This window comes from Coregonus clupeaformis, chromosome 33, assembly GCF_020615455.1.
Source record: "Coregonus clupeaformis isolate EN_2021a chromosome 33, ASM2061545v1, whole genome shotgun sequence".
NCBI lineage: Eukaryota > Metazoa > Chordata > Actinopteri > Salmoniformes > Salmonidae > Coregonus > Coregonus clupeaformis.
In genome coordinates this window covers 25,133,557-25,142,575 of record NC_059224.1, presented here as the reverse complement: position 1 = coordinate 25,142,575, position 9,019 = coordinate 25,133,557, and the positions used below count along the sequence as shown (strand labels likewise).

Genomic DNA, 9,019 nt, shown 5'->3' with positions numbered 1-9,019 from the left:
TTCCTGTAGCTATCATTTTCAAAATGTATTTACGTACACTACCGGTCAAAAGTTTTAGAACACCTACTCATTCAAGGGTTTTTCTTTATTTTTACTATTTTCTACATTGTAGAATAATAGTGAAGACATCAAAACTATGAAATAACACATATGGAATCATGTAATAACCAAAAAAATTTAAACAAATCAAAATACATTTTATATTTTAGATTCTTCAAATAGCCACCCTTTGCCTTGCTGACAGCTTTGCAAACTCTTGGCATTCTCTCAACCAGCTTCATGAGGTAGTCGTCACCTGGAATGCATTTCAATTAACAGGTGAGCCTTGTTAAAAGTTAAGTTGTGGAATTTATTTCCTTCTTAATGCGTTTGAGCAAATCAGTTGTGTTGCGAAAAGGTAAGGGGGGTGTACAGAAGATAGCCCTGTTTGGTAAAAGACCAAGTCCATATTATGGCAAGAACAGCTCAAATAAGCAAAGAGAAATGACATTCCATCATTACTTTAAGACATGAAGGTCAGTCAATACGGAAAATGTCAAGCACTTTGAAAGTTTCTTCAAGTGCAGTCGCAAAAAAACATCAAGCGCTATGATGAAACTGGCTCTCATGAGGACCGCCACAGGAATGGAAGACCCAGAGTTACCTCTGCTGCAGAGGATAAGTTCATTAGAGTTACCAGCCTCAGAAATTGCAGCCCAAATAAATTGTTCACAGAGTTCAAGTAACAGACACATCTCAACATCAACTGTTCAGAGGAGACTGTCAATCAGGCCTTCATGGTCAAATTGCTGCAAAGAAAGCAATACTAAAGGACACCAATAAGAAGAAGAGACTTGCTTGGGCCAATAAACACTAGCAATGGACATTAGACCGGTGGAAATTTGTCCTTTGGTCTGGAGTCTTTGTGAGACGCGGTATGGGTGAACGAATGATCTCCGCATGTGTATCTCCCACTGTAAAGCATGGAGAAGGAGGTGTTATGGTGTGGGGGTGCTTTGCTGGTGACACTGTCTGTGATCTATTTAGAATTCAAGGCACACTTAACCAGCATGGCTACAACAGCATTCTGCAGTGATATGCCATCCCATCTGGTTTGGGCTTAGTGGGACTATCAGTTGTTTTCCAACAGGACAATGACCCAACACACCTCCCAGCTGTGTAAGGGCTATTTTACCAAGAAGGAGAGTGATGGAGTGCTGCATCAGATGACTTGGCCTCCACAATCCCCCGACCTCAACCAAATTGAGATGGTTTGGGATGAGTCGGACCGCAGAGTGAAGGAAAAGCAGCCAACAAGTGCTCAGCATATGTGGGAACTCCTTCAAGACTGTTGGAAAAGCATTCCAGGCTATTTGAAGAATCTAAAATATAAAATGTATTTTAATTTGTTTAACACTTTTTTGGTTATTACATGATTCCATGTGTTATTTCATAGTTTTGATGTCTTCACTATTATTCTACAATGTAGAAAATAGTAAAAAATAAAGAAAAACCCTTGAATGAGTAGGTGTTCTAAAACCTTTGACCGGTAGTGTACTTGAATAGGTTCTCCCACTGCCTACGTTTTCCGGGTCCTTAGAAAAGGGAAATAATAGGCAATCTTCCAGAAGTTTCCAGTGGTAGCAAAATTCAGCCAACCATGTGGACGATTGGAGGACTTCCACCAGACTGACTCTGGTCTTCCAACATGGCGCCTGGTGTGGTTGCTAGGTGATTTGTGACGCAACTGCAAGCCCTTTATATTACTAGAGGGTCTATGTCATAAACCCCTCAAAGTTCCATAATGGAGCCAAAATGGCAGCCATCTTGGTCAGGGAGAAATCCAAAACCAGTATTATTGCAATCAAATCAAATTGTATTTGTCACATGCGCAGAATACAACTGGTGTAGACTTTACCATGAAATGTTTGCTTAAGAGCCCTTCCCAACAATGCTAAGTTAAAAAATAAAATAGTAACACGAGGAAAAAAATTTAATACACAAGAATGGAGCTATATACAGGGAGTACCAGTACCAGATCAACGTGCAGAGGTACGAGGTAATGGAGGCAGATACAGTGGGGGAAAAAAGTATTTAGTCAGCCACCAATTGTGCAAGTTCTCCCACTTAAAAAGATGAGAGAGGCCTGTAATTTTCATCATAGGTACACGTCAACTATGACAGACAAAATGAGAAAAATAAATCCAGAAAATCACATTGTAGGATTTTTAATGAATTCATTTGCAAATTATGGTGGAAAATAAGTATTTGGTCAATAACAAAAGTTTCTCAATACTTTGTTATATACCCTTTGTTGGCAATGACACAGGTCAAACGTTTTCAGTAAGTCTTCACAAGGTTTTCATACACTGTTGCTGGTATTTTGGCCCATTCCTCCATGCAGATCTCCTCTAGAGTAGTGACATTTTGGGGCTGTCGCTGGGCAACACGGACTTTCAACTCCCTCCAAAGATTTTCTATGGGGTTGAGATCTGGAGACTGGCTAGGCCACTCCAGGACCTTGAAATGCTTCTTACGAAGCCACTCCTTCGTTGCCCGGGCAGTGTGTTTGGGATCATTGTCATGCTGAAAGACCCAGCCACGTTTCATCTTCAATGCCCTTGCTGGTGGAAGGAGGTTTTCACTCAAAATCTCACGAAACATGGCCCCATTCATTCTTTCCTTTACACGGATCAGTCGTCCTGGTCCCTTTGCAGAAAAACAGCCCCAAAGCATGATGTTTCCACCCCCATGCTTCACAGTAGGTATGGTGTTCTTTGGATGCAACTCAGCATTCTTTGTCCTCCAAACACGACGAGTTTGGTTTTTACCAAAAAGTTCTATTTTGGTTCCATCTGACCATATGACATTCTCCCAATCCTCTTCTGGATCATCCAAATGCACTTTAGCAAACTTCAGACTGGCCTGGACATGTACTGGCTTAAGCAGGGGGACACGTCTCGCACTGCAGGATTTTGAGTCCCTGGCGGTGTAGTGTGTTACTGATGGTAGGCTTTGTTACTTTGGTCCCAGCTCTCTGCAGGTCATTCACTAGGTCCCCCCGTGTGGTTCTGGGATTTTTGCTCACCATTCTTGTGATCATTTTGACCCCACAGGGTGAGATCTTGCGTGGAGCCCCAGATCGAGGGAGATTATCAGTGGTCTTGTATATCTTCCATTTCCTAATAATTGCTCCCACAGTTGATTTCTTCAAACCAAGCTGCTTACCTATTGCAGATTCAGTCTTCCCAGCCTGGTGCAGGTCTACAATTTTGTTTCTGGTGTCCTTTGACAGCTCTTTGGTCTTAGCCATAGTGGAGTTTGGAGTGTGACTGTTTGAGGTTGTGGACAGGTGTCTTTTATACTGATAACAAGTTCAAACAGGTGCCATTAATACAGGTAACGAGTGGAGGACAGAGGAGCCTCTTAAAGAAGAAGTTACAGGTCTGTGAGAGCCAGAAATCTTGCTTGTTTGTAGGTGACCAAATACTTATTTTCCACCATAATTTGCAAATGTATTCATTAAAAATCCTACAATGTGATTTTTTTTTCTCAATTTGTCTGTCATAGTTGACGTGTACCTATGATGAAAATTACAGGCCTCTCTCATCTTAAGTGGGAGAACTTGCACAATTGGTGGCTGACTAAATACTTTTTTTCCCCCACTGTATGTATATGAAGGCAGGGTAAAGTGACGGCATCAGGATAGATAATACGAGTAAAATAAAAAACTGAGTAGCAGCAGAAAATGATGAGTTCAAAAGTGTGTGTGTGTGTGTGTGGATATGTGATTAATGTGTATTTGTGTTGTGTCGGTATGCGCGTGTTGTGTGTGTGCGTATGTAGTGTATGTGAACGTGTGTGGGTTTGTATATACAGTGCATTCGGAAAGTATTCAGACCCCTTCACTTTTTCCACATTTTGTTTAAATAAATAAAAATTCCACATCAATCTACACACAATATCCCATAATGACAAAGCGAAAAAAAAAAATGCAAATGTATTATAAATAAAAAACAGAAATACCTTATTTACATAAGTATTCAGTTCTATAGATGACAACTTTATTAAATGTCAAATAATTGTAGCCTCATTAAGTACATTTAAAGGGGGAAACTGGGAATGGTAGGCTTACTATCACATTGTATAATGATAGAAGACAGGCACAGGAATACGTAATCGTTTTTTTTTTATTTCACTACCCAACATAAGGTACGTCATGAAAAACGACGTGGACAAAGTCCAAAACAAACACATATCACAGGGATGAAACCCAAACAAAAGAGCGAGGTGTAAACCTCTAAATAATACACGGGACGAGACCCGTAATAACAAGTGCACAATTACACGGTATGTGTTGTGGAAAATAACCACTATACTTTATTACAAATCAGTCCTTCCAGAGTGTTTGTGGGATTAAGAATGACTTTATTATAATGTCAACAAAGCCAGGCCAATCTGCAGAGTCGCCCCCTCTCTCTCCCTCCTACCTATATAGTCTCCTTTCCACCACCCTAGGTTCCAATCCCTCCCTCTTCAGTTTCCCGCTCTTTATCACCCCGCCCACTACCTTTGTCTCGGAGGTCAGCTAAATTCGACTTTCATTAAGTTCAGAATCACATACTACTACAATCAATCAATCCTTATCTTGCAAGAACACTCATGTTTAGTTTAAACTACGTTCAACCCCAGCTCTTTTCACTGTGTTTGAAGATAGAAAAAAAAGGCCCAAGCCAGTTTCAACCTTTGATATGATAAGACAACCATGGATCTAAGTAAGAGCAAGCAATTTGACCCTGGGTCAGCTTCCCTCTTTTACCCACACACAGTGAAATGACCCAATTCAGTTAGCCACAAAGAATGTTAACTATATGTTGATGATTAACTCAGTTCCACCTCATAGTCCACTAAACAATTTCCAACATATGTAAACCGTAATACAATGTACAGTAACACGTAGCACGAACGCTGATACAACATCGCATAGGTACTCACGAGACCAACGGACATGGGACAATAATCGACAAGGACAATGGAGAACAGAAGGCACATATATACACATACTAATCAGGGGGAATGGGAACCAGGTGTGCGTAATGAGACAAGACAGTCCGGGGTTGGTGGTAATGATCCAGGTCAGTGACACCTAGAAGGCCGGTGACGTAGACCTCCGGAGCTGGTGAATGCAACAGTACCTGGGGGATCCGTGACACCTACATCCATTTTCTGATTCTTGAAGAACATACTGTATTTTATAAATTACTCAAGAGCTTAGTTCTGTCTTACCCCATCAGAACCCAAAATAGAAGCTTGTTTTACTCCATTGTTTGTAAAATATTTAACTGTAAACAAACACTATAGCTTCAAAACATGGTTAAAACTGTAATTATGATGTCATGGATGGTCAGTCCTTGCATCCATAGCACCATCTATTTGAGAGTGGTTACATTTCTCCAGCCCCATCCCTCAGTTGTTTGCCAGAAGAGTGTCAGAGTTTTTGAATTCCAGATTGCCCCTTTAAAACAATTTTACTGGCCGCATAATAGGTATCATGATAATTGTTCAGCCACATCAAACGAGGCCATAATTAAATTGCCAGAGGCACTCTCATTGGTTTACACACTTGGGGGTAGAAGTGATTCATTCATATAATACAAACATCCCTATGTAAGCCTTGTGACACCAGACTAGAGTAAGGCTGTGTACTCAGCACACAAATAAAGGATTTTCATTATCAGGTTGGGTCAAAGCCAGTGGACTATGGATCTTTCAATGCAAAGAGACAGTTAAATGTGAATTCCCTATAGCCAAGGATGTCTCATCTGAAGCGGATACTCCAAGACTGATATATCCATCGAATGAATTTATGGACTGTAGCCCTGTTATGTCATAACAATCATTTAAATGATCTTTTAATAATTTGCATTATTTTCTACTTTCTGTCAGGGGGGGATGATGAGGAACCTTATACTGCTGGCTATCTTTGGAGTATACCTGCAGGTGGTGAAATGCACCCCAAGATCCCCACTATTTGGCTCTATAGCAGCTTGCACCACAGTCTCTACATCCGGTCTCTCTGCTGCCTCCATACATTACCTTTGTGTATATGAGTGTAAACTACATCAGTGAGATCAATGAGACATCCTTCTCTGGGCTTGAAGGGTTAAAGGAACTGGACCTCAGTTGGCAATGAGTAAATGGGCTTATTATAAGAACTAACACGTTTCAAAGGCTGGCGAACTTGGTAAAGCTCTATTTAGGACATAACTCACGTTTACAGAATGAACAATATGGGTTTGTGGGACTGTCTAACCTGAGAACTCTCTCTTTATATAATTGTGACCTGACTGAAACTGTATTACAGGGCGACTATCTCAGACCCCTGGTCTCCTTGGAAATGCTAGATCTGTATGGTAACCACATGAAAATAATCCAACCTGCACTGTTCTTTGTGAACATGATAGATTTCCAAGAGCTAAATGTTACCCTAAACAGGATGACATGCATATGTGAGGAAGATTTGCTTGGCTTTCAAGGCAAACAATTTCGGCTCCTTGACTTGAGCAGCATCCAACTGAATAGCATGACTCAGTATGGCTTTGACTGGAAAATATGCGGAAATCCCTTACGGAACATGTCCATGGAGATACTTGACTTATCGTCCAATGGATTCAATGTGGACAAGGCAAAACAGTTTTTCAATACAATCCGAGGGACCAAAATTCACCATCTTATTCTGGAACACAGCACCATGGGAAAATAATTTAGTTTCAGCCACGTCAAAGACCCAGACAGGCAAACATTTGAGGGCCTCAAGAATAGTGCCGTCAAGATTCTAGATTTGTCCAAATGCTTTATATTTACTTTGCAATAACAGTATTCAGTCCACTGAGAGAGGTACAGGACATAACAATAGCCCAAAATAAAACGAACAAGATTGACAGGGGTGTGTTTTTTGGTCTTGAAAATCTACAACGGCTGAACCTGTCACACAATCTTATAGGGGAAATCTATTCTTACACATTTGAAAATCTACCCAATATTTTAGAACTAGATTTATCTTACAATCATATTGGTGCATTGGGATATCAGGCATTTACAGGACTTCCACACCTACAAGTACTTGATCTTACAGAAAACTCTAGGTACAGATGGTTACCTTGCACCACTCCCAAACATCCAACTTCTTTGTTTGGCTGATAATAAGATCACATCCTTAAAGGGCCTCGCTGGCTTTGCTGATAGTATGATCATACTTAATATTCAAAACAACAGGTAAACTAATTTAGAGGATGTATACATTGTTTTAGCTAAATTAATGCACATTAAGCTTCTCTGGTATGGTAACAACTTCATAAAGTGGTGCACCCTTAACAATAATATTTCAGTGCCAGCTGTGAACTCTCTAAAGCTGCTTGAGCTAAGGAACATCGCCTTGCAGGTGATATGGGCACGGGGAGAGTGTTTGCATGTTTTTGAAAATCTTGGCAACCTTTTTAGTCGGGATCTAAGCTTGAACTCCCTGCAGGCTCTCCCAGATGGATCTCCACTTCAACTCTCTCACATACCTCCAACCAGACATTTTCCCAGAGAGTCTCAAAACACTTGACCTCTCTTACAATTTCCTGGCCTCTCCTGACCCAGCGGCGTTCCAGTCTCTCAGCTAGATCAACCTGTATAGGAAACGATTCCACTGTGACAGCGGCCTAGAGGACTTTCTGACATGGCTGAACGGGACTAAAGTGACTTTTCCAGACCCTGGCGTGGTTGAATTCAGCTATGATTTTCCCTCAAATCTCCATGGCGTCAGCCTGTTGAATTACAGCACAGTCATATCGTGTGAGGAGGATGACGAGGGGCTGGTTCAGGAGCTGAGGCTCTCGCTCTTCGTCGTCTGCTCAGCCCTCATCGTCCTGATCATCGTCGGAATGATCGTTTTAGACCGTCTCCGTGAATACTTCTTCAAAGTTTACAAAAAGGTGATCGCCAGGATCCTGGAGGGCCCTAGGAAGAATCCTCCTGCTGATGGGCCCCCGTACAACGCTTACTTATGCTTCAGCAACAACGACTACAAGTGGGTAGAAACTGCCCTGTTGAAGAGGCTGGACTCTCAGTTGGCAGAGCTGCTGCTTCGAGGCCAGAAACGTCATCCCAGGTGAAGATCACCTGTCCAACATCAGGGATGCCATATGGGGGAGCAGGAAGACAGTGTGTATCGTGTCTAAAGAGTTCCTTAAGGACGGCTGGTGCCTGGAGGCCTGACTCAGAGCAGGATGCTGGAGGAGCACAGAGATTTTCATGGTGATCGTGGGGAAAGTCCCCCATTACAGACTGATGAAATGTGAAGCCATTAGGACCTTTGTCCAGAAGTGGCCGGAGGACACACAGGACATAGAATGGTTCTATGAGAAGCTCATGTCCAAGATTCTTAAGCACAGGAAGATCAAAAAGAACATAGCCAAAGATAACAAAGGTGATATCCCACTTGTAAATATGCAAGCAGTTGGAACTTAAAGATGCACTCTCCAACTTTTGTATAATTTCAGTAGTTTTGAAGGAGGTGCTCATTTCTTTTGTTGCAGTTCCAATTCTTACTATATGTTACAAACACAGGAGGCTGCTGAGGGGCGAATGGCTCATAATAATGTCCAGAACGGAGTAAATGGAATGGCATGTATTTGATACCGTTCCACCAATTCCGCTCCAGACATTACCACGAGCCCGTTCTCCCCAATTAAGGTGCCACCAACCTCCTGTGGTTACTAATTTGTTGTGCTTAAGATCCTGGAGTGAATCTTTAATGTTGTTGACTCATTTTTACACAGCCTATATGCTTAAGTGTAAGTCATATTTCACTGTATTGTGAACTGCACTTGGAAATATTACATCTTTTTTTTTTGTCTGTACAACATAAATCATTGTTACCATATTGATTACAGTCAAAATGGAGAGGGTCCTCTGTATTTTGCCATGGCTTATTTTTTACCACTAGGTAGCAGTCTCAACCTGTATTAACCAATATTGGTCCTGTGAAATATGA

At 41.4% G+C, this 9,019-nt stretch overlaps 2 pseudogenes; both read left to right on the top strand.

Moving 5' to 3' along the window:
• The first annotated feature begins 1,794 nt into the window (after positions 1 to 1,794).
• Positions 1,795 to 7,258, top strand: LOC121548715 (annotated as a pseudogene).
• Positions 7,188 to 8,493, top strand: LOC121548714 (annotated as a pseudogene).
• Positions 8,494 to 9,019: the final 526 nt, after the last annotated feature.